Below are 23667 nucleotides of genomic sequence, written 5' to 3'. Positions count from 1 at the left end.
TGAGGTTTTATATTCTTTCCTCCGCGTTTGTCGATATTGTGATTCTTATGTTTCTCCTGCCTCCTTGCAGTGCAGAAGTGGAGTGTATTTGTTTGTTTTATTATAAAATTTGTAAACTTCTTTTGTTTGTTCGCTGTTGTATATACTGGAAAATCGAAAATATTATAACCAAGGCCTGCTCTTATTATGAGCACTTATTGAACCTGTATGCTTTGCACTTTTGAACTTACAAGCAGGACATGCTCTGAACTCAGGGTGAACTTGTAAGCAGACCATGTTTTTAAGCTGAGCTTGCGATTATGGTTAACGCTTAGAAGGTACGTTGTATTAATAGAACATTGCGGTCTTCACTTAGAAGATAAGTTACATTTATCAAAACAATGACACTAACACTCAGCATGTTCAATGAATCTAAAACATTTGCATAAGACATGAGGGGTGTCTCTAATGAAGTTAAAACTTTCCACAAAGGACGACAGCTAGAACACGTGATGAAAATTAAAACTTTCCACTGAAGATGACAAGAACACGTCATCCATTAATGACGCGTTGGGGGATTGTTTATTGAAATCAGCAATGTTGCTATAAATGTCTAGGAAAAACTGACCCTTCTCTCTCTTGCTCCACGCTTTTGGCTTCATCCGTTTGCTGTAAGGTCTTGTATCTTAACTTGGGACGGTGCTCTTGCTCTTGCTCTTAGGCTATTTGATTTAACTCTTTTTATTGTTCTCTTATGGTTTTTATTATTGATTGGTTGATTTTTATTATTGATTCTTTTGACTTAATCTCTTTTATTGCATATACTTTGAATATATTTTTTATGATCTTTGACTTAATCCTTTTTATTGTACGCATTTTGATTATATGATTTTTTGACATTTATGTATGTGCACTAGCGTCTGGCGGTGCCTTGGACTTGGTTGGGTATTAGCGTCTGGCGATACCCTTGAGTTTATTGATGTTTATTGATTTTATTGTTTTTATTATCCTTTTTTGAATTTTATTGTTTTATTATCCTTTTATCATTTTTGTATTGAATTTTATTCTTTATTGATTTTACTGTTTTGTTATGCTTTTTATCAATTTTTTGAAGAAATACTTTTGATATAAAAACAAAATAAAACTGCACAACGGCATTGATCGCTGACTAGTAAAGAATCGACTGGCTCCTGTTCTACCATCAACTGGGTTATAGGTGAGTTAATGCTCGATTGAATTAATGTTTGATTTCCTTCCCTGTGCACATGTAGTGAATGTCTCGACTGGTAACATTATTCCATCCTGAATTATTATGTCAATGATAAAGTGGTAGTTCAGAAGGCTGAGGTAATGTTTCATTTAAGGAATGGATTGAGGATCTAATCATGTGTCCCTAAACGAAGCTAAGTAAAGAGACTACGGTAGAAGGTCGCATTGTAAGGTCAAGAACCTGTTTTTCAACAGGTCGGGCGAAGTAAATAACCCGCTCAGTGAAGCGCCGACACTACTCACTAATATAATCAGATGAAGTTGATACATATATTATAGTTTTAGAACCGTGTCTGCAACAATAGACTGACTGAGTTGACCACACGAGGGGGCCTTTTATCAAGAAAGGCAAAGGGAGGTCGTGTACTCGGAACTAGGGATGGCTTATGTTATAGCCAATTGCCCTGTACACAAAACCTTGAAATCCAAACCCGACGACATTCGCCTCCTTCCTGCTGCATTTGGGTCACTCGTCTTAAATCATCACAGATTTCTTTATTTTTAATCAACGATACAAAACTAGGACCTCGCAGAGACACAAACTTACACACAACCGCGCTTTCCTGAAAGATCGGGAAAACTGGGAATATGGGGCAGAAATTTTCTGAAGTGTTCTTTAATCTGCTCCTTTTCAAGTTCTGTCAAATGTACGAAAGAATGTTGACTGAAATGGATGCAATGTGACAATGATGAAGCCATGTGATGTAATCGTGAAACAAATGTAATTGAATTTGTCATGTCAGGCATTTACAATGTGCTAGAGATTGAAATAAACATGAAGGCATTTTCTTTTGTTTACTGACAAGTTATTCAGCTGCATTCATATTCATGCACTTTTATAGTCACTTCTGTGTTTTGTGTGTCCTTATTTCTGTGTTGTCCATATAGCATTTAGGGAACAACTGTCTGTGAAGTACTCGGTCAACAAAGTTTTATTAATGTGTCCATTTCATTTCCCCCAACTTGTCATATTTTTCTCTGTTTATTATAAGATCCAGGAGTGTTCAGCTACTTGCACTTACAAAAGGGAGACTTCCTTGTCGAATATCGAGGGGAACTCCTAAGTCAACTTGAAGAAAGACAAAAAAATTATAGTGATTCACAGAAGGTTTTCATGTTTGAATTTAAATTAGTTCTGGTCAACAATTGATCTCTTTATTTTCTGCATTCAAAACAGAGACAAACTATACAGTTGGCAAAAGTAGTAGTGTACAGTAAGTCGTGGTATTGTGAAAATAATATTTTAATGTTTAAAAAGTAATTTAAATGTTGTTGCAGTATTTTAGCTGTATTCTCAGTTTGTCATGACAATCCATCCATCCATACATCCATCCATAGATATCGTCCTTCTCTTCCATTTGAATCCAGCCAATAGTAGCAGTTGTTAGTTCTTGCATGACATACTGTTTATGAATATTTCACAGAAGAATCTGTGTACATCATGTGGATAGAAAGATCTAATATGATGTTCTATATCATCACATTTTGCAGTAGTATCATTTGATCACTGCTATGCTTAGAATTTCATTGTTTGTGATGAAACTTTGTATTTCAGCCCACAGAACACTTCACTGGAGGATGAAAATGTCCCACCTGTTCCAAGAGACACTTATGAGGTAAATACTTGGTTATAAACATGTTTGGTTTCAATCCAACCTGGCGTACAGTGATGTATTGTGGACTGTGTACATGTCCGTCTAGTTAATATTGCAGTCATACGGACTTCGGTGGGGGATGGGCAGAACTCCAGTCAAGTCACCAACTCTACTTGGACGTCAAATGTGGTAGAACCTTGAAATTCTTCAGTGAACCAAAGTGGATCTACATGAATGTAAAAATAGAAAACTACCCGGTTTGTCCTTTTCTCGTCACATGCTGCAGAGGACGACACCTTGAGTTAAAGGTTAATGTGGAAGAAATCCATTGGGGCTTTGCTCACTTGTTGGTGCTCTTTTTCTTGAGAGAGCTGTTTGCTGTGTTCAGTGTAACCTGTTTTGTTGTTGCCATTGGAGTCGCCTCATACGGTCCACCGTACCTGATAGTTGAGCGCTTCCTAGCCATCGCAAGTCTTCTCTTTTGTCCAACCATCATTCGTGTACGACTCAGCATTTCCAAATCGACAAAAGACGATGAAAAAAAAGGCCATGGACTTGAAATCCATTGGGTTGTACCCACGTAGTTTCGAGTCCTACCAACAACATTGGTGTGTGTTTAGGATGCTTTGGTCATTTTGAGTCTACGGAACTGTCACATAGCAATAGTGTTGTGCCTTGGGGTGGAATATGCTGCATGAAGTGATGTTGTGTCCACCAGGAATCGCTCTGTGGAACCGTCACGTAACACAGTGTGTGTGACTTCATTGGTCTTCAGCTGACTGGAGTTCAACCAGACTGTATGCCGTGACAGTCCAACAATTGAAGGCAGGGTCTGATCTTTTCATGCAGTTTCCTCCTGCCTGGTGATAGCTACAGGTAGTTAGCAAACTTCACTGAGACAACAAACATCACAGGTCATAATGTCGAGAATGCAAGTAATGTGTTGTTACATTGTTTAAAAAAACCCTCATAAGACATTATCTTATCTTACAGCAGTGGTAGAAGATTCAGGTTTGTTCAGCTTTAGAGCAAAGGTCATTTAACCAATCTGACTTGAACAGTTACACCGCTACCCATTTACATGAATCACACATTCATTATTACCAGAACGTAGAAATTAAAAATGTACTTACTTTCATCTTGAACACACAGACAGTAGACTGCAAAAACTCCTGATCTGGCCAAGACTTACAATCTCATATCTAGGCTAAAGTTCTTATTGATCATGTTTTGAAAATACTATGTAAGACCAAATTGTATAAGATTATTAAGATTGTTTTAATAATATTTCTGCTCTTTTTTCCTACTTAGTTAATCTCACCTTAGTAAATCTCAAAGTTAGTTATTTTAAATGTAAATCAAGCCAAATTATTTGCTACTTCAGGCCACCCTGTGTTTTTTAAGACTGTTTCGAACTTGTTTCAAGACCAGCAACAAATGCTTAAGAGGATTGTCATGAAGGGCTGTTTTTTGGAGATCAACATCACGTCTGTCAGAGTGAGTACATGAATGAAGATTTTACTGCAAGATAAAGCAGGTCACGTCCCTGGGTGGGCTCGAACCACCAACCTTTCGGTTAACAGCCGAACGCGCTAACCTATTGCGCCACAGAGACATGCTGCAGCACAAGAAAATGTGGATCTGTGAACAAACGTTTTCAGTTTTCAAGGTTGAAGATTGTGCAGAAGGATTGTGTGATTGAAGTCAGTGATAGCAATGTGTTTTTCAGCAAAGAGAGAGTGTGAAAGAAAGATGGCAGCAGTGCTTTAGGGAATAAATGACTAAAGAGAATGAGAGCAAAAGATTCCACCATTTCATCTTTGCATCAACCAACACTGTCTTCCACTTCTTTGTCCCAAACCTCATTGTACCGATCACATGGACATTGTGTTGTCACATGGCTCGCATCACTTAGTAGTGTTGCAAAGCTTGTGTCCCAAAACTTCTTCAAATCTTGTGTCAGTGTTTTGCATTCAAATCTCTGTCAAAAGCATGTATTACACATGTTAAGTCAAAGTGGCAGCACAAGGTCAGAAGCTCCAAGCTAATAGTCAACGCTGGTTGTCCTGGGCAAGAACTAGGAATACGACGACCTATGGGACAGGAGTCCACCCAAAGGGGTTTATGGCTTGATCAGGATCATGGTGACTGATGGATCGGAGCGTCCCGATGTGGTTCCCATACCAGGGGCCAAACAACGACACCATATGGGACGTACCTGGAATAAATGAGGTAGTTTAGGAAGAGGGTGATCACATCATTAACTGTAACTGGGATTTGGAAGTGTAAAGCTGTCACAAAACAGGAGTGAAGTTTGTGGTCGTGCAAGGCAGATATCACAACATTTAGCTGCTAAAACACAGCATCGTCACCATGACATCAACAATTATATGATGTTGAAACGACAGAAACGTGGCTTCTGTTGTTCAGCCTTTGAACAAACCAGCACTTCAAGACAATCCTCTGAACCATCGATCCAATAACATCTGAGAACTGGTGACCGTCTTCTGTCATCAGTGACCGTTTTTGCACACAAATAAGTGATCAGAAACAAAAGAGACTTCTCTCGTGTTCTGCAGTCGTCCATGCTACATTGTGCTGGTCTCGGTCGCAAACATCATCCACAACTGTCCTGATGTCTGGGAAGAGGGGAAAATGGACACATATCGCTCCGTGGAAACATACCATAAATAAAGGTCGTGGTAGGAGTCATGTTGCAAAGCTTGTCCTCCAAAACTTAAATAAATGGAAATCCATACCACTTTTCAAAAAGACAGTGCCACGTGTGAGGCTCGAACTCACGACCTTCAGATTATGAGACTGACGCGCCGCCTACTGCACCAACGAGGCTTGTGCTTACCTCATCTGTCTTATATAAATACATTTAATAAATAATAAAATGTGGTAGTGTCATTGGAACTCCAAAGTATATATTCACTTTGATAAGCCTTGTGTGTTTTATTTCACTCAGTCAGACCTCAGGCTCCACTGTATCAGAGCCTGAACCAAGCCCTTTTGCAACCTGCACCAACACACAACCAGTGAAACAGCCAACTTGGCCAGTGAAAAAGCATCGCCTGAACAGGGACTTGAACCCTGGACCCTCAGATTAAAAGTCTGATGCTCTACGGACTGAGCTATCCAGGCTCCTAGGGAGGTGTGATGTGTGTAACCTGATGCAATGTGTGTGTTCCTGTGTCTTAGCCGATGTTTGTGGTGAGCACATGACAAACCTGATATCAGCTGTGTTTTGTAACTCGCGGCGACAAACTGCTAATTTTGCTCAACTTCCTTGAACCAGATCGATCGATTTTTATCTTTAGTTCCCTCAAGGAGATTGGAAGACGTGATTTGTTGGTTTTAGGAGACGACATTACCTCTATGTTAGCAACCGTTAGCATGTTTGCTAAGTGAGTCCGGGCTCACTCGTGTGATCAAAAGTGAAACTCTTTGTTTTTGTTACTCGACATCTGTCATTCTTGTAATACATCGACAACACAACCTCCAGAGTATTTAAATTTATTCAGAAACTTGGGAGTTTACTCCCAAAACCTGCCGAAGGAAGCGGGTTGATCACAGGTGAATGAGTGTAACTGCAGGCTGTCGTAAAGCTGGGTCTCTGGTCCCTCCCCCCCATCCCACGTTTGTTTATGAGGAAAGACCGTGATGAAACAGTGAAAAATGTAATCACAGAAAGTAATATACACAACACTGTCCAGCTTATACTTGCAAAGGCAACTTCGAGAAGCATCTATCATTCAACATCAGAAATGGAACTCCGTCATGCAGTCAGTGAGGAGAGGCAGGAGCCAGCGAGAGGCGGAAGCAGCTGCAAGAGCGATAAAACTTTATTTTGAATGCATGTTTCAGAATAAAGCAAAAGGGAAAGTTTGAACATTTACTGGTGACAAGAGACAACAGCCCACAATCTTTTAGTTGTGAGAAATAAATCTGGAAGATGCAACGTCATTCGGGTCTCTCTCCCTCACATGTCCAGTGGAATGAATGGAATTCCGCGAGCAATGGACGTCGTCGTGATGTTTCTTACGTGATTCTTCGTGAACAATGTCATGCCTGTTGTTTACAGCACTGTTGAATAATAAAGACGAAGGAGCAGCGTTTTTCCTCTGGCTTTATTACATCATGACTCTCCTGTGTTTCAATAAGGAGCAGACAAACAGCGATCAGAGCGATCAGAACCATCAAAACGTCCGTTCACAGGTTTATTTACAGTTGACTGTGGACACAGACGTCAGAGTTACAAACTATTCTTCTTCAATCAGTTCCAGAACAACCGTCAGGGATGATGAAATGTGGCGCTGGTCGCGTCTCTCAGCAGCTCTGAGCAGGTCTGCAGAGCAGAGGACTCAACGGCAGCAGCTACAGATAGAACATGTGTCATGGCACGTCATGGAGGTGGACCCAATAGCTAGAATGTTGCAGGTTTACAGAGGACACGGGACAACAAGAGTAAATTGACAATTCATTAAATACAATAATAAACGGAGGACGGACAGGGACTGAGTGTTTGCATTTTCCCGTCAATGTATCTTGAAAAGTTGACTCTGGCTAGCAGGCCAACTTCTGAGGACTCAGGAGAGGAATGTGTGACAATGTCTGAGTGATGTAGGTGGAACAAGAGGCAGGTGGCATGTTGAGTCCTCCTCATGGATCAGGGTTGCAGAACCAATGTGCAAGGTGATCAGAATATTGTATTCTACTTTCCATTGTGCAGGGACAAAGGAGTGGACAAGCTCGATTTGAGAAAAGTTGCGCCCAACGTGGGGCTCGAACCAACAACCTTGAGATTAAGAGTCTCATGCTCTACCGACTGAGCTAGTCGGGCTACATGGCATTTGGTCTGAATGAGAAAACATGCACGGCAAATAACATTATAAAAAAAAAAAACTCCTGCTGGGTCAAGACAACCACACAGCAACTGGTTTTGAGACACATGCTTTAAACAACTCCAGTCAAAAGTGCAAATATACTGTTGGCTGTCATTTACCGCCACCATTTACCAGTGGCGGGCCATGAATTTTTCACCTTGGCCTTCAGTCAAGTAGTAAGTTAGTAAGTAATGTAAGTCAGTGTTGGTCCACATAGTTTCCTTTGTTTTTGGATCCAGCACTTTCATTGTGTCCCCAAAATGACCAACAGTGTGTGTGACTTCATTCGTCTTCAGCTGACTGGAGTTCAACCAGACTGTATGCCGTGACAGTCCAACAATTAAAGGCAGGGCCTGATCTTTTCATGCAGTTTCCTCAAAGTATTGGGTGAAACCCTTTGAAGGCAGAAATCAAGCATTCCAGTCCCCTGGGGAAGGTACGGGCCGACAGCACTGTGAAATCACCAACCGATCACCTGCCCTACTAACCGTGAGGTTCGTCACGGAACCAAAGTGGATCTTCTTCCCAGGGTGGTCTCTAACCACCAGCCTTTCCCACAACAGCCAAACACACTAACCAGTTACGTCACAGAGACATGAGAATGAGGATCTCTACAAAAGGAGAGACACCTTTAGAGCAGGAAAAGATGTTGTTCTGAAAACCATGGAAATGGAGTGATGGCTCAATTGAAGTTAGACAACATACTCTGCTGCTTCATAGATACACATCTTGGGAATAACAACTCTGCGCTTGTGATCCAAAGTTGTTAACCAGACAGGTTACATTGAACACAATAAGAAGCCCTGCAAGAGCAGGGCATGAAAAAATTTGTAAAAACTCATGTTGTTCCTCTCCACGGAAATCTTTAGTAAAAGGCGAAAGATTTATACGATCTGAAGAGAAACATGAGTGAACTACTGACACTGAACCAGAGAAGGAGCTGTATTCTTCCACATCGACCTTTAACTCATGGTGGCGCCCTCTGCATCGTGTGTGTCTCACGACGTGATGAATGAAGACAAAGTAAGGAAGTAATCCGTCGAAAAGTACGACACAAGATAAAAAGCTGCAACGTAAACTCTATGAGCAGCTGGTCCACAACACTCAAGATATTTGGGCTTCAAACATCGTGACGACGTGACGCTGACTACAACACACAGGTCACAAGGCAAGAAAATCTACATTCACGTTGCTGGTAGGACTCGAACCTACGCGGGGAAACCCCAATGGATTTCAAGTCCATCGCCTTAACCACTCGGCCACAACAACACTGTTCCTCAGACACTTCATCAGTCATTTAGTTATGGGTTCATTAGAAATCAGTTCATCACATCTTCCTCATCTTTCAAGCAACAATGATGATCCCTGCTTTTGAAGCACTTGACCTGGGTTCGATTCCCAGCCACTGCACGTAGCCCATTCCATTCAGTTGTGATTCAAAGAACTGGTTTCTTCTGACCATTCACAAATCCACTGAAGGCACGAGTGATGAAGGCCATGGAACTGAAATACATTGGGGATTTCCCCCGTAGCTTCGAGTCCTACCAACAACGCCAGGCAGAGATTGATTTTTATCCCATTGAGACCTGTCTGTTGGTCGTCCGCGTACAGCCTTAGTGGGACTTTTGTGGTGTTGACAGTTGAGGCACAAATATTCTGCCATCCACGGTTAGATGGCAAAAACAATTGGCAAAGCCTGAGAATTGAACCCAGGTCAACTGCTTGGAAGGAAGCGACAGTTTACACAAGAACACCATTGCAGAGATTCCTGTCAAGGTACATTCACTTTCACAAAGAGAAATCGACAATAGCGGATGAACAAACATGCAGTGAGATAAGGTTTTTGTCCGACTCAGTTCGGCTCCTCAGCTTCTCTATTTCTTTAAGTCCATGTCAGCTCAAGATATGTATCTACTCAGTTCCACTCTGTACATAAATTGATGCATCGGTCAAAATATAGCAGTGTGAGTGTTATGAATGTGGGTTGGAATACTTGAGCTTCATTTTCTAAACGTTGTGATGTCTGCCTGCCCAAGGCATTTGCAGCAAGGAACACAACTGGTGGCAATGACCATGAAAATTCCACAATGCTGAGATTGCTCCCTTTCATATGGTACCTGAAGGACACGGAGCATGGACTGTGCTGATGGACTTGAAGGAGGTGGTTGAAATAGTACTGTGCCCGGTATTCACGGAAGAATCAATTCAGGATTTGCACAGGAAGATACTGGACCACCGAAACATTTCAAACTCCGGCCTCAACATCATGACATTGAACACAACCCTGACCTGATAGGGTGTTTTGGCACCGTTGTTCATTTATGGAGCGTAGGATTTGAGGGTAAACACTGCATTTTCTTGATATATATATATATATATACACAACTGTGAAACTTCTCTCATGTTAACTGTTAAAAACATATATAGTCACAGTTAACATAACATCATTGGCCAGTATGGGGGTGGAACCCATGGCCTTGGCGTTATTAGCACCACGCTCTAACCATCTGAGCTAACCGGCCAGTTGCAGGAGTTATTGTATTGCTGTTCTGGAGATAAGGAGAGGAGCGAGGGAACAAGTTGAACAAAGGACCTTTGATGTTGAAGTCCTGCATAAATGAAGAGAAAGATCACCACTGAGGTTCAAAGATGATGAAGGAGATAGTCAGATGTGGAATTAGGGCTGATCAGGGATTGTACTCACAGTTGCTGCACAGAAGCTAAAGTTCAAACATCAGTCTCTTACAAATACCATGCATTAGCAGTCAGACCATGCTACAACAGCTGTTGACCGTAATACATGACTTTCATGGTTCAGCCAATATTGAGGGACTCACTAGTAATCCCAGCTCCACGCTGTGGAGAAGATAGTTTTAAGAGGTGGTTTTATTGAGTTGCTCAATGCGCTCGCTGCATGGAATAATTGAACACATTTTCAGGCACATGCTTTGGTTCCTGCATCCAAATGAAATGCCGTCAAAATATCTGTAAAAACACTCAAACACTCTGAACTTTGCTCTTTGGCAACCTTAAATCACAGCATCTACTCTGCCTCTCACTGAGGATGTCCAGAGACTTCACAGACATCTGGTAAAGATGCTGATGTGGCATCTGAAAACTTGGCAAAGACGCCTAAAAAACAGATTGTGGGGTTCCTGAAGAGAATGAGTTCTTGTTTGCCAGACCACAATGTCTGACCTCTGATTGTTTGAGGACACAACCCAGTGAGCCAAAATATCCAAATTATTACTGGCTGTGGTAAAAGGGTCTCTGGCGAATCTTCAGGGGAAATTGATCGAAGGTAGCTATTTTACTTTCTTATTGATTGCTACTGTCAAAGTGAGATTTACAATGAAGTGATTCTGACCAATGTGAAGACTTCAGATGAAGAACAGCTGTTGGGCCAATCGTGTTAAGAAATACAGCACATGGGCTTCGTTGAACTTTTATATGTTCCTTGTGTCATTTTGTGTGGACAAGACAGTCAAATTGCTTAGTCATGTTGTCAGTATAACAGTGACTCTGGAGGAAAGTTTAGATGTAAATGATGGAGACAGTTTTGGATAGGTAGAGGATTTCTCCACCTCCATGGTCGCCAAGGCACAGAAGAAGGTCCTGTCTTCACCTGCCCCAAGATGGCACACCACTGGGCTCATTCAGCGAAAGAGATCCAGCAGCCGCTGAGTATCTGTGCCCCCTCCCGGGACGTTCACCGGATATGCGACGGTGGCAGGCATGGACGACTCGAAGGGGTTGCCACCCTGAGGTGACACCATGAGTTTTTGCCTGGCCCCTTTTGCTCCTCTCTGGTCAGGTCTGAAACAGCATCCTCCAGACGAAAAGGACCGCCTCACGATGCAGCTGCTCGACCGGACCTTCTCGTGTGCACTACACCTCCAGAACCTCGCGAACAATATGGCATTCCTGGCAGCGGACCTGGACAAAGCAGTGTTCAAACCGGAGGGCTCAGTGAAGGAGCAACTGGAGCGCACTCAGACGACTGCAGCAGCTTTTCAAAAGATGTCACTCACTGTCTCCATGGACGGAGTTAGGATCCGCTCACTTTCCCAGATGGCGGCGCTCAATATCTGGCTCTCCAGTACAACGCTGAAGGAAGCAGATAGACGGACTGGTTGGAGCACCCAATTCCAACGACACCCTGGTGCGCGAAGGTTGTGGAGCTGCTGGAGAGACTTTATCTTGGTTTTTAAAGCCAACCATGTCCATCATTAGAGGGAACTGAAACAATTGAAAGGAGGAAAAAAAAAAGAATCACCATAACCTCCCTATTCTTAATGGAATTTAGCATCACAACATATGCAGTATGCATTGGGAAAATATGAACATCAACTTAATATTGGTTCTGGACTCAAAAGTTGCACAATACACAGAAAATTATGATTAATAAAAGTGTAATAAAAACATTGATGACCACTCAACTTCAAAACTTTTGGCGGGGAAGGAATGAAAGTGTCGTGACCTGGATTTGAACCAGGGTTGCGGCGGCCACAACGCAGAGTACTGACCACTATACGATCACGGCTGCCAGGACCCATGTTTCTTACACAATAGAAGAAGCCACCTCACCACATTTCTCTCACATTAGTGTTGACCAGAAAAGTTATGTGGCATGCACTGCAGAAATACTGTTCTCATGTTTTACTTTTGCATCATGAATGAAAGATTAGCCCGAGCTAGCCAGGAGTCGAACCTGGAATCTCCTGATCCGTAGTCAGGCGCGTTATCCATTGCGCCACTAGCCCTATGTTTTGTTCAATTCCATGTGAACTGACTTGAGTGAAAGTTGGGTATCAGATGCCTCACAACATTCCAAAGCAGTTCAACCCCAGTGCCAGAATGAAAAGAAACTTTCTGTGCTTGAATCCTTGAAGCCTTGGGTGAACCACCTCCTGACAATGGTGCCTCCCCTGCCATCTAAGTTTGACTCGCTTAGCTCAATACACATCGACGGATCATCAATTGAACTCATATGACGTCTCTGTCCGAAATGATTCCTAAAAGTCTGCAATGCTCAGAGACTATCCCATGATCCCAAGAATCCACTTTTGAAGTTTCTAATCTTTTCATCATCTGCCTTTCAATGATGTATCAATAAATCAACTGCAAAACTGATCCAGCCACATATCAGGTCCCACACCAGGACTCACAATCAACTGATGACAGTCTTCACACACCTGGTTGGTGAAAAGGTGACTGGTTGGAACAAAAAGCTGCACCCACTGTGGCCCTTTGAGGACCGGTTTGAGACCCCTGGTCTAGGGTGTCTCTCTCTCTTACTCACTGTAAAGGTAGTGTTAGCATTTGTCCATGAATCTTTATCTTTATTTGCATCAATGTATCTTGAAAAGTTGACTCTGGCGAGCAGGCCAACTTCTAAGGACTCAGGAGAGGAATTTGTTACAGTGTCTGAGTGATTTGGGTGGAACAAGAGGCAGGTGGCATGTTGAGTCCTCCTCATCCATCAGGGCTGCAGAGCCTATGTGCAAGACAGAGAACATCCTATCGTCCATTGTGTCGGGACAATGGTGTGTCCAACCTGGATTTGAGCAAGCTAAAAAGTTGCGCCCAACGTGGGGCTCGAACCCACGACCCTGAGATTAAGAGTCTCATGCTCTACCGACTGAGCTCGCCGGGCTCCATGGCATGTGGTCTGACTGAGAGAAGCTCGACTTTCTATCCAGTAATCGGACAAAGCTGTTTACATTCAATTTCAAGAGCTTCAATTTAAAAAATGCACAGCAAATAACATGATGAATACAACACTTTAAAAACACACGTGCTGAGTCAAGACAACCACACAGCAACTGGTTCAGAGTCACATGCTTTAAACAACTCCAGTCAAAAGTGCAAATATACTGTAAACTATCGTTGGCATCACCATTTACTCTTTGTCCACAAAGACCTTCAGGAATAATTCCCCGAATAATCCCTTCGTCCTTTTCAGGCATTGTTCCCAATATATTTAAGGTTCAGATTTAGAAAGAGTAACGTGTTTACATTTTTTCCTATCATCACACTTCTTCTTGAACTTACTCATTGTTCAGCCTTAACACTGCAGGTCCTGAGTTGCAGTTACACTGAGATGTCTCTTTGCAATCCTCCTCATGGATGGGAACGTTGCTTCATGTATTTTCTACCAAAGAAGTGGGTCTCCATTCCATGCACTTGATCGTTCCTCTGAGTCACGCTGCTTTTCATTGACTGCACAAGCCTCGTTGGCGCAGTAGGCAGCGCGTCAGTCTCATAATCTGAAGGTCGTGAGTTCGAGCCTCACACGGGGCACTGTCTTTTTAGGGTGCAACTGTCTTGGGGGACAAGCTTTGCGACATGACTCCTAGCACGACCTTTGTTTATTTTATGTTTTGCCCTTTCCTGTGAGTCACGCTGCATTTCAATGACCGCATCAGTTCCACTTGTGCGATGCAGCATAGATGCCAGAATTTGGTGGTCAAACTCTGACCATATCCCACCTGTTGTTATGGGTGAGGATGGAGAAGCCCATGCAGCGGGCTGTGAGGAAGCACCAGGCGTGAATGCTGACACAGAGCTGGTGGCAGAGCTTGTGCTTGGTTCAGGCTCTGATACGGTCGGAGCTGAGCTCTGACTCACTGATTGTATCTTGGTGAAACAGCTGGGTAAAGTAAAACACACAAGGCTTATCAAAGTGAATATATATTTTGGAGTTCAACGACATGACCACATTTTATTATTATTTATTAGATGTATTCATATAAGACACGACCTTTATTTATGGTATGTTTCCACGGAGCGATATGTGTCCATTTTCCCCTCTTCCCAGACATCAGGACAGTTGTGGGTGATGTTTGCGACCGAGACCAGCACAATGTAGCATGGACGACTGCAGAACACGAGAAAAGTCTCTTTTGTGTTCTTTTGTGTCGCTTATATGTGTGTAAAACAGGTCACTGACGTCAGAAGACGGTCACCAGTTCTCAGATGTTATTGGATCGATGGTTCAGACGATTGTCTTGAAGTGCTGGTTTGTTCAAAGGCTGAACAACAGAAGCAACGTTTCTGTTGTTTCAACATCATATAATTGTTGATTTCATGGTGACGATGCTGTGTTTTAGCTGCTAAATGTTGTGATATCTGCCTTGCACGACCACAAACTTCACTCCTGTTTTGTGACAGCTTTACACTTCCAAATCCTAGCTACAGTTAATGATGTGATCACCCTCTTCCTAAACTACCTCATTTATTCCAGGTACGTCCCATATGGTGTCGTTGTTTGGCCCCTGGTATTGGGTGGACTCCTGTCCCATAGGTCGTCGTATTCCTAGTTCTTGCCCAGGACAACCAGCATTGACTATTAGCTTGGAGCTTCTGACCTTGTGCTGCCACTTTGACTTGACATGTGTAATACGTGCTTTCAATGAGAGATTTGAATGCAAAACACTGAGACAAGATTTCAGCATCAGAGCGATTCATTCATGTACAACTGTTTTGGGACACAAGCTTTGCAACACTACTAAGTGATGCGAGCCATGTGACAACACAATGTCCATGTGATCGGTACAATGAGGTTTGGGACAAAGAAGTGGAAGACAGTGTTGGTTGATGCAAAGATGAAATGGTGGAACCTTTTGCTCTCATTCTCTTTATTCATTTATTCCCTGAAGCACTGCTACCATCTTTCTTTCACACTCTCTCTTTGCTGAAAAACACATAGCTACCACTGACTTCAGTCACACAATCCTTCTGCACAATCTTCAAACCTTGAAAACTGAAAACGTTTGTTCACAGATCCACATTTTCTTGTGTCTTAGCATGTCTCTGTGGCGCAATAGGTTAGCGCGTTCGGCTGTTAACCGAAAGGTTGGTGGTTCGAGCCCACCCAGGGACGTGACCTACTTTATCTTATCCTGTAGAACATTGTCTATCAACCTCACAGTAGGTTCCCTGTTCAAACAAGCACACAGAGTTTAACCACTCATGAGTCAGGTGAAACACACTATGCTGCCTGAGAGAATCACTCCAGCAGACGTTTGTAAATAGTTATGCAGCTACCAAACGTCATCTCGCTCTAAAGGTACGTACACACCGAACGCGACATTTCTGTCGCTGTAGCGCCAGTCGTCAGCAGCAGGTAGCTTGCTCAAGTCGTCATTAGTCGCCACCTGTCCGGATCGAAAGTAGGTCAGTCGCCGGAGGGCGTGGTCTCAAGTTGTTGTGGACGGTGGATTGAAGATGGCGGAGCCGGTGCTCAAACTATCGCTACTTATTAATTGAAAACATGGAAAAAGAGACGTCTCTCGTTTCGTAGCATTCGCCAGAGCCGCTCACACTGGTGAATTTAACTTCCTGCTCCAGCAGCGTCACCAGGATACGGCCGCTTCGTGCGGTACTTCAGGCGGAACCGCCGCGAGTTGGACGACCTGTTGGTCCGGATCAGTGGCCGAATACAGGACACCAAGTGCCGCGGTCTGTCCTCTGGCGAACGTCTGTCTTCGGTAAGCAACTCCATGTGTAGTTATGTACGGCGACTTGTGTCCAAGTCTTTCTGAACTGTCATCAGTTCATGAACTCCGCGGTCGTATCTGCTGTATGCTTGAAGTAATTTTCGGAGATATATAATCTGTCATCGTCAATAATTTGTACAATAAAGTCTTTTCAGTGAGCGCCACTTTGTGGTAATCAATGAATGCAACAGTTAAATGCATTGTGATGAAACAATTTATCCTAGATGCACTGTTGTATGGTTGATATATACTTTGTTAAATTATCACCAACATATATATGTTTACATATCCATGTATGGTTTATATTTTGCAGATCTTCGGTAACAGGAGACTCATCACCAACTGCTTCTGTGTTGGTGACCGTCCACTTCCAGGAGCTGACCAGAGGACCACGGCCACCGACCACATATGTTTTTGTTGAAGATGAGGCTTCTCCTTTTTGGAAAAAAAACAGTTATCAGTGCAACACAATTGCTCATTCAAGAGTCAGCCACCTATTTTAACAAAGCATAGGTTCTTGCATATATATTTCATCTCTGCAATAAAACAAAGCTGTGTTCAACTCAATTTGTTGATATTTTGCAAAGTGCTTTTGATTTTATTTTTTTCTGTGAATCCATTTTTCACAAAAAGAAATGTTCATTGTCAAACACTTTATTTGCAAAAATAAAGTAACTAATTCATTTATACTCATTCAATACACACAGAATCACAGTCAAACTTGAAGTGAACTACGTAGGTGTGTTTTGAAGGATCTTCCTCAGAGGGACGAGGGTCAAGAGAGGCGGAGGAAGTGGGGCGGCATCCGGTTCTTTAATGAAACTGTGGCTACAAAGAAAATAAATGAAGGGTCCAAATGGTTTCAGTCAGCTGTTGTTTTGCTTGGTAAAGTAACATGTACATTTTAAATTTATGTGGAACCTGGAAGGAACGAGGACCTTGAAAACTGTCCCTTCTTCTGAGCTGGGTTTGTGGAGGGAGTACATTAGTAGATGTTTGAGCTCAGCTTCAGCATCGGGGGACCCCTTCCTCTGTTGGTCTCTTCCATCGGTGTCCTGCACATAATGAAAGTTGAGTCCAATTACATGCCATAGTGATGAGTACGAATAAATAAAATCTGTATAGGACAGCAATAGTTAACCTAAAGCAAGTCATGTCACTATGACAGTGAATGATGTAGAACAATAACATTTAATTAAAAAAATAGAATAATGCTAGAAAATGCTATTTCTACATACATCAGGAGCAGCAGTGGATGAGGAGGGGCCAGTGGCAGGTGGAGGAGACGCAGCAGCACCAGGTGAGGCAGGAGGAAGGTCCATCCTCCTCATCATCATCATCACCAACATCATGAGTGGATCCATCCTCCTCCTCTCCTTAATGACAGCATGGCGTGATTACATTATTGTACTAGCTATACAGAAAAAAAGCAATACAGAAAGCTACATACATTTTTATATTTATATATTAATCTAGTATTCAGAATGTCCCCACTAAATGAACGTGCAAACCTACCTGCTACCTTGCTGCTGCTGCCTCTCCAGTCATGTTGGCCGAGGTCTCTCTTGGAGATGGAGGGCTCCAGAAGAGAGAGGACGGAGAAGAACGCTCACTTCACGGCACTACAGTAGATGCCGCTGACCACTCCGCTCCTCGGTCACCGTCCTCCCCTCATATAAACAGAGCCTTCAGGACGTCTCATCTGAATTAAATTAAATCAGAAACAGTACTTATTTATCCCGTCACCATACATACGTAGTTTCTACCGTCGCAGCACTACATTCGCCTCGTAAACTCGGTGGACATTGCGTTTAGGCGAACATAACTTTAGTAAACTTACGTAAATAAAGGTCTCAACTCACCAGGAACGCCACCGTTGTGGCGAACTTTCCCTCCGGACAAGATTCTTCCTATTTATGTTCCGGTGGAAATTAAAAAATGCACGACTTGAGCCACTCTCAGGACGGTGGAAAGTCTGCTTGTAAACAACCGCAGCGATTTGCTTCTCCTCCGCCGGGACACGTCACTCGCGGATCTGGTCTCTGATTGGTCAACGCTCCGCAGGTGGTGAACTTCTGCGACTGTCGCTGTACCCCAGTTGTGTCGTCTTGAGTAGCCGGAGTCGCCGTATGGAGCTCAAATCTTGTAGCGTTGCACACCCCAGTCGTGTCGCTGCCATGTTGGTCGCCGCTGGTCGCCGACAGTCGCTCAACCCCATTGACTTTCTATGCAAATCAGTCGTGTCGCTCGCGGAAGTCGCGTTTGGTCTGTACGTACAGTAATACGTGCAATGTTCTGGTTTGATCTGTAAAATCTCCTGCTCTTCCACTCCCTCACAGTCAGAAGGCTGCATTCAAGTACCAATACAGAAGACAGGATAAGATTTCTTGAAATAAGACACTATATCTAGGTCTACAGAAAGTAAGAAATCCCTTCAAATAAGCAGTCACAACTTATTTCCAACTACTTGATGAAGTCAAATAAACTCAAAACTAGCTTGTCAATTCTTATTTCAGCGTTTGCTTCTTTCTTCATTTGAGTGAAAAGATCTTAAAGTCAGAGCGACTAAACAAGATTATTGTTCTTAATTCAAGAGTTCTCATTATTAGCTTTTCTTTCTCAAAATGAGACAAAGCATTCACACTAAACAAACCAAGCAAACAGAATTCACATTGTCAACAATTATTGATTCAATTAAATTGTTGAAAAAGTGCCTTGTGATAGCTACAGGTAGTGAGCAAACTTCACTGAGACAACAAACATCACAGGTCATAATGTCTAGAATGCAAGTAATGTGTTGTTACATTGTTTAAAAAAACCCTCATAAGACATTATCTTATCTTACAGCAGTGGTGGAAGATTCAGGTTTGTTCAGCTTCAGAGCAATTAAACCAATCTGACTTGAACAGTTACACCGCTACCCATTTACATGAATCACACATTCATTATTACCAGAACGTCGAAATTAAAAATGTACTTACTTTCATCTTGAACACACAGACAGTAGACTGAAAAAACTCCTGATCTGGCCAAGACTTACAATCTCATATCTAGGCTAAAGTTCTTATTGATCATGTTTTGAGAATAATATACTATGTAAGACCAAATTGTATAAGATTATTAAAGGAACACATAGGAACTTTCAGTTTTGGTTGATTTTGGCGGCGCCAGTGGACTAATGTGGTAGTGTTTTGCCTGAAGAAGACCACATTTCCCATGAGCACCAGCCAGCGCATAGTGCCGAAAAATCCTCTTCTCTGGTTGTTGACAGTTGGAGCGTGCGTTCTGCATCCAGTGTGTGTGTGAAAGATGAACAGCGATGAGGTCACGAATGTAATTGTGGCTACACATTATCATGTGTTTGACGTTATCATGTGTTTGAAAAATGAAACGTTCAACTTTGGTTCCCTAACGTATTTGTTACTTCCCTGCCCCCGACTCGTCATCGCTGTCGTCGGGCGACGCACTGACGAGTTTAGAGCCATTAAGCATATAAATAAAATTGTTGATCCTTAATAGCGCCTTTATCCGGTTGCTCTCCCTCTTTCTTTTTTTCATCTCCTCTGATAAAACCTTCCACTTCTTGGTTTCAGCTTCGGCCATGGTAACAGTCATAGTCGATTAGATGTTCGCGCCGTGTTTTAAGCGACAAGGTGTACGCTTGCTTCCTCCTCGACTACGAGTGACGTAGTCGAGGAGGAAGCGATGCATGCCATAAAACAACTCAGCAAATTTGTAGTTTTTTGGAGTGGCTGGGTTCCTACCACCCTCCTGGAGTTATTTAGTTATAATAAAATTTATACAGACCCCTCAGGACATGGCAGGGATCCCATTCTGCTAGTTGTAAGTTAATGTGTCATCACAAATGTTATGAAAATAGTTCATGAAGGTTGAATTACTCTTAAGTGCTGCTTTAAGATTGTTTTAATAATATTTCTACTCTTTTTTCTTTCTTAGTCTCATCTCAGTAAATCTCAAAGTTAGTTACTTTAAATGTAAATCAAGGCAAATTATTTACTACTTCAGGCCACCCTGTGTTTTTTAAGACTGTTTCGAACTTGTTTCAAGACCAGTAACAAATGCTTAAGAGGATTGTCATGAAGGGCTGTTTTTTTGGAGATCAACATCATGTCTGTCAGAGTGAGTACATGAATGAAGTTTTTACTGCAAGATAAAGCAGGTCACGTCCCTGGGTGGGCTCCAACCACCAACCTTTCGGTTAACAGCCGAACTAACCTATTGCGCCCCAGAGACATGCTGATACACAAGAAAATGTGGATCTGTGAACAAACGTTTTTCAGTTTTCAAGGTTGAAGATTGTGCAGAAGGATTGTGTGACTGAAGTCAGTGATAGCTATGTGTTTTTCAGCAAAGAGAGAGTGTGACAGAAAGATGGTAGCAGTGCTTTAGGGAGTAAATGAATAAAGAGAAAGAGAGCAAAAGGTTCCACCATTTCATCTTTGCATCAACCAACACTGTCTTCCACTTCTTTGTCCCAAACCTCATTGTACCGATCACATGGACATTGTGTTGTCACATGGCTCGCATCACTTAGTAGTGTTGCAAAGCTAATGTCCCAAAACAGTTGTACATAAATACCAATGGTGGCAGTGAATCGCTCTGATGCTGAAATCTTGTCTCAGTGTTTTGCATTCAAATCTCTGTCAACAGCATGTATTACACATGTTAAGTCAAAGTGCCAGCACAAGGTCAGAAGCTCCAAGCTAATAGTCAACGCTGGTTGTCCTGGGCAAGAACTAGGAACACGACGACCTATGGGACAGGAGTCCACCCAAAGGGGTTTATGGCTTGATCAGGATCATGGTGACTGATCGATCGGAGCGTCCCGATGTGGTTCCCATACCAGGGGCCAAACAACGACACCATATGGGACGTACCTGGAATAAATGAGGTAGTTTAGGAAGAGGGTGATCACATCATTAACTGTAGCTAGGATTTGGAAGTGTAAAGCTGTCACAAAACAGGAGTGAAGTTTGTGGTCGTGCAAGGCAGATATCACAACATTTAGCAGCTAAAACACAGCATCGTCACCATGAAATCAACAATTATATGATGTTGAATTATATGAATTTATTGATGAATGAATGAATTATATGATGTCTCGTGTTCTGCAGTCGTCCATGCTACATTGTGCTGGTCTCGGTCGCAAACATCACCCACAACTGTCCTGATATCCGGGAAGAGGTTAAAATGGACACATATCGCTCCGTGGAAACATACCATAAATACAGGTCGTGGTAGGAGTCATGTTGCAAAGCTTGTCCCCCAAAACTTAAATAAATGGAAATCCATACCACTTTTCAAAAAGACAGTGCCCCATGTGAGGCTCGAACTCACGACCTTCAGATTATGAGACTGACGCGCCGCCTACTGCGCCAACGAGGCACAGTCAATGAAAAGCAACGTGACTCAGAGGAAAGATCAAGTGCAGGGAATGGAGACCCACTTCTTTGGGAGATAATACACGAAGCGACATTCCCATCCATGAGCGGTCTGCATGAGGACAGCGAAGAGGCAAGACGCTGATTTTCCCCAAGTTACTGAAGATCACCCGACTATTCACTGATCATTTCTGACGTCGGGATCTGAACTTCACTGATTAAAACCTTCTCGATCGCCAGTCATCTCTCTCGCTGTGTTCAACCTGTTGCGAGAGCAGCGTGGATCAATCCGCGGCGCTCCCGTCCCCAAGCATAATTTTCCTGCAGCTCCCGGCTACACACCTCAGTGTTCTGGGAGTTTGAGAAGATGTTTTTGAAGGATATTGTCCGCCCAGACAGCAATCAGACCCTTTACTGGCCGGTTTAGATCATGAACTGTGCTGTCGCATTGCTGATGACGCAGTCACGTGAACAAAGCCTCTTCCGGTGTAGGTACCAAATGTGTCTGTCACTGCCTGATGTGGTCCGCCTGCCTGATGCGGTCCGCCGGAAGTTCCAGGACTGGAACCGGATGTTAGAAACACGCATGTGCAAGGTCTAGGAATTGTGTTTATTGGTTATATCGCGTGAATTTGTGTGTTTTTTGAATAGTTGTCAAAATAGTCTATATTTAACAGTAAAATCTGGAAATTATACGTTTTTACGCGCATGTGCAAGTACGATCTGTTCTTTCTGCCTAATGTGGTCCGCCGGAAATGATGGTGCTGGAGCAGAAAGTTACAGGCAAATTGGTTTACGGTACACAAGCGTTACTTTGGTTTATTTCTTTGTCACAGCCAAACTGCACAGACCTAATCCTAACCCTTAATCTAGACTGTAGAAGTTAAAGTTTTAAAACGTTCAAGGAAAACTTGTATAACTATGGACGCATGCGCTTACCAGTAAACGTCAGTTGGTAAAACATGGTTCCAGTCCCGGAATTTCTGGCGGACCTCATCAGACAGTGACAGCGTCCGCTTATCAAATGTGTCCTACCTGCCACAGAGTGGCATGACATCACATCCAGCATATACCATATCTTTTTTTTTAATGTTTTAATGAGCCAGAGGAAATTGAAATAAAGGATTTCAAGGCGATTTCTACCTCATGCGTAGCATTTATTTCCACAAAATGCGATGTTTGTCATCGAATCGTTTGCAAAGTTTATGTCCGTTCTTCTCCGCAGCTGCGTAATAACGCATCGTGATTGGCTGACATGTGCGGAGCTTTGTTTTTCTTTGATATCGCTCAAGAAATCACAATAGTCTCCACATTAGGCACTTTAACACATCCAGATACATTTTATTCATTTACCAGGGAAAATATGCATCTATGAAGGAGTTTTCACCGCTGCCAAATGGGTCCTACCACTTCCGCGTTAGCCGAAAGACGCGTCGTGATTGGCTGACACGTACGGGTTATTGTTTTTACGACTAAACGACTAAAAATACCTGCAGATGCACATAATTATCTGCTGTGGGAACTATTTTGATTTTGTGCAACATAAAACAAAAACAATGCTCCGGCGAGGCAGAGGTGTGAAGGATCTCAACGGGGGGCGACTCAGATTCAGGCTCTCGAGACAGAACACTGCAGTGTGAAAGTGCCCTCAGATTTGGAGTTGGCCACACCAAGACCTTCGAGCAGGCGTACGGAAACATGAGCGTTTTCACAGCCTGTGATTGGATAGTGAGAGAGTGTACGAGCCAGAGCTAGCAAACTGCACCTATCGCGAGCTGCACAAGCAAATCTTTTGTGTGTGTTCATTTAATAGCGGTTCTGTCAACACAAAATGGCTGAAGGAGGAGAAGAAATAGATTTTGTTGCAGATTTACCGTCAAATCCATTTTCAAGACGGAACTTTCAAGTAAAGTCGGACATCATTAAGAAAGGTCGGGCAACTCCGAAGCTAGCAAGCCTGTCACAACCGGGAAAAGGACTTGTCCGCCACTTTCAGTCCGCTAACTACGAGCGGTACCCCTGGCTCACCAGC

The 23667-nt window shown here is 42.8% G+C and overlaps 1 long non-coding RNA gene and 11 other non-coding genes across 14 annotated transcripts; 2 read left to right on the top strand and 10 right to left on the bottom strand.

Moving 5' to 3' along the window:
* Positions 1 to 4384: 4384 nt before the first annotated feature.
* trnan-guu (transfer RNA asparagine (anticodon GUU)) lies at positions 4385 to 4458 on the bottom strand. The gene has a single exon. It is a non-coding gene; the product is annotated as a tRNA-Asn (tRNA).
* Positions 4459 to 5917: 1459 nt separating this feature from the next.
* Positions 5918 to 5990, bottom strand: trnak-uuu (transfer RNA lysine (anticodon UUU)). The gene has a single exon. It is a non-coding gene; the product is annotated as a tRNA-Lys (tRNA).
* Positions 5991 to 7616: 1626 nt separating this feature from the next.
* trnak-cuu (transfer RNA lysine (anticodon CUU)) lies at positions 7617 to 7689 on the bottom strand. The gene has a single exon. It is a non-coding gene; the product is annotated as a tRNA-Lys (tRNA).
* Positions 7690 to 8531: 842 nt separating this feature from the next.
* Positions 8532 to 8645, bottom strand: LOC128766509 (U5 spliceosomal RNA). Its single transcript, XR_008416007.1, has one exon. It is a non-coding gene; the product is annotated as a U5 spliceosomal RNA (small nuclear RNA).
* Positions 8646 to 8919: 274 nt separating this feature from the next.
* Positions 8920 to 9001, bottom strand: trnas-uga (transfer RNA serine (anticodon UGA)). The gene has a single exon. It is a non-coding gene; the product is annotated as a tRNA-Ser (tRNA).
* A 1179-nt stretch (positions 9002 to 10180) lies between these two features.
* Positions 10181 to 10254, bottom strand: trnai-aau (transfer RNA isoleucine (anticodon AAU)). Its single transcript has one exon. It is a non-coding gene; the product is annotated as a tRNA-Ile (tRNA).
* Positions 10255 to 12422: 2168 nt separating this feature from the next.
* Positions 12423 to 12495, bottom strand: trnar-acg (transfer RNA arginine (anticodon ACG)). The gene has a single exon. It is a non-coding gene; the product is annotated as a tRNA-Arg (tRNA).
* An 820-nt stretch (positions 12496 to 13315) lies between these two features.
* trnak-cuu (transfer RNA lysine (anticodon CUU)) lies at positions 13316 to 13388 on the bottom strand. Its single transcript has one exon. It is a non-coding gene; the product is annotated as a tRNA-Lys (tRNA).
* A 574-nt stretch (positions 13389 to 13962) lies between these two features.
* Positions 13963 to 14035, top strand: trnam-cau (transfer RNA methionine (anticodon CAU)). The gene has a single exon. It is a non-coding gene; the product is annotated as a tRNA-Met (tRNA).
* Positions 14036 to 15543: 1508 nt separating this feature from the next.
* On the top strand, positions 15544 to 15617 carry trnan-guu (transfer RNA asparagine (anticodon GUU)). Its single transcript has one exon. It is a non-coding gene; the product is annotated as a tRNA-Asn (tRNA).
* Positions 15618 to 16400: 783 nt separating this feature from the next.
* LOC128766172 (uncharacterized) lies at positions 16401 to 18221 on the bottom strand. Of its 3 annotated transcripts, none has more exons than XR_008415971.1 (4): positions 18096 to 18221; positions 17749 to 17935; positions 16969 to 17288; positions 16401 to 16908 (listed from the first exon to the last, which is right to left on the bottom strand). It is a non-coding gene; the product is annotated as an uncharacterized LOC128766172 (long non-coding RNA). The 3 variants fall into 3 exon arrangements; XR_008415970.1 differs by lacking the exon at positions 16401 to 16908 and adding an exon at positions 17472 to 17609 and having other exon boundaries at positions 16918 to 17288; XR_008415969.1 differs by lacking the exon at positions 16401 to 16908 and having other exon boundaries at positions 16918 to 17288.
* A 3345-nt stretch (positions 18222 to 21566) lies between these two features.
* On the bottom strand, positions 21567 to 21639 carry trnam-cau (transfer RNA methionine (anticodon CAU)). The gene has a single exon. It is a non-coding gene; the product is annotated as a tRNA-Met (tRNA).
* Between the last annotated feature and the right edge of the window lie 2028 nt (positions 21640 to 23667).

Source organism: Synchiropus splendidus, chromosome 10 (assembly GCF_027744825.2).
Source record: "Synchiropus splendidus isolate RoL2022-P1 chromosome 10, RoL_Sspl_1.0, whole genome shotgun sequence".
Lineage (NCBI taxonomy): Eukaryota > Metazoa > Chordata > Actinopteri > Syngnathiformes > Callionymidae > Synchiropus > Synchiropus splendidus.
This window is presented reverse-complemented; position numbering and strand designations above follow the sequence as displayed.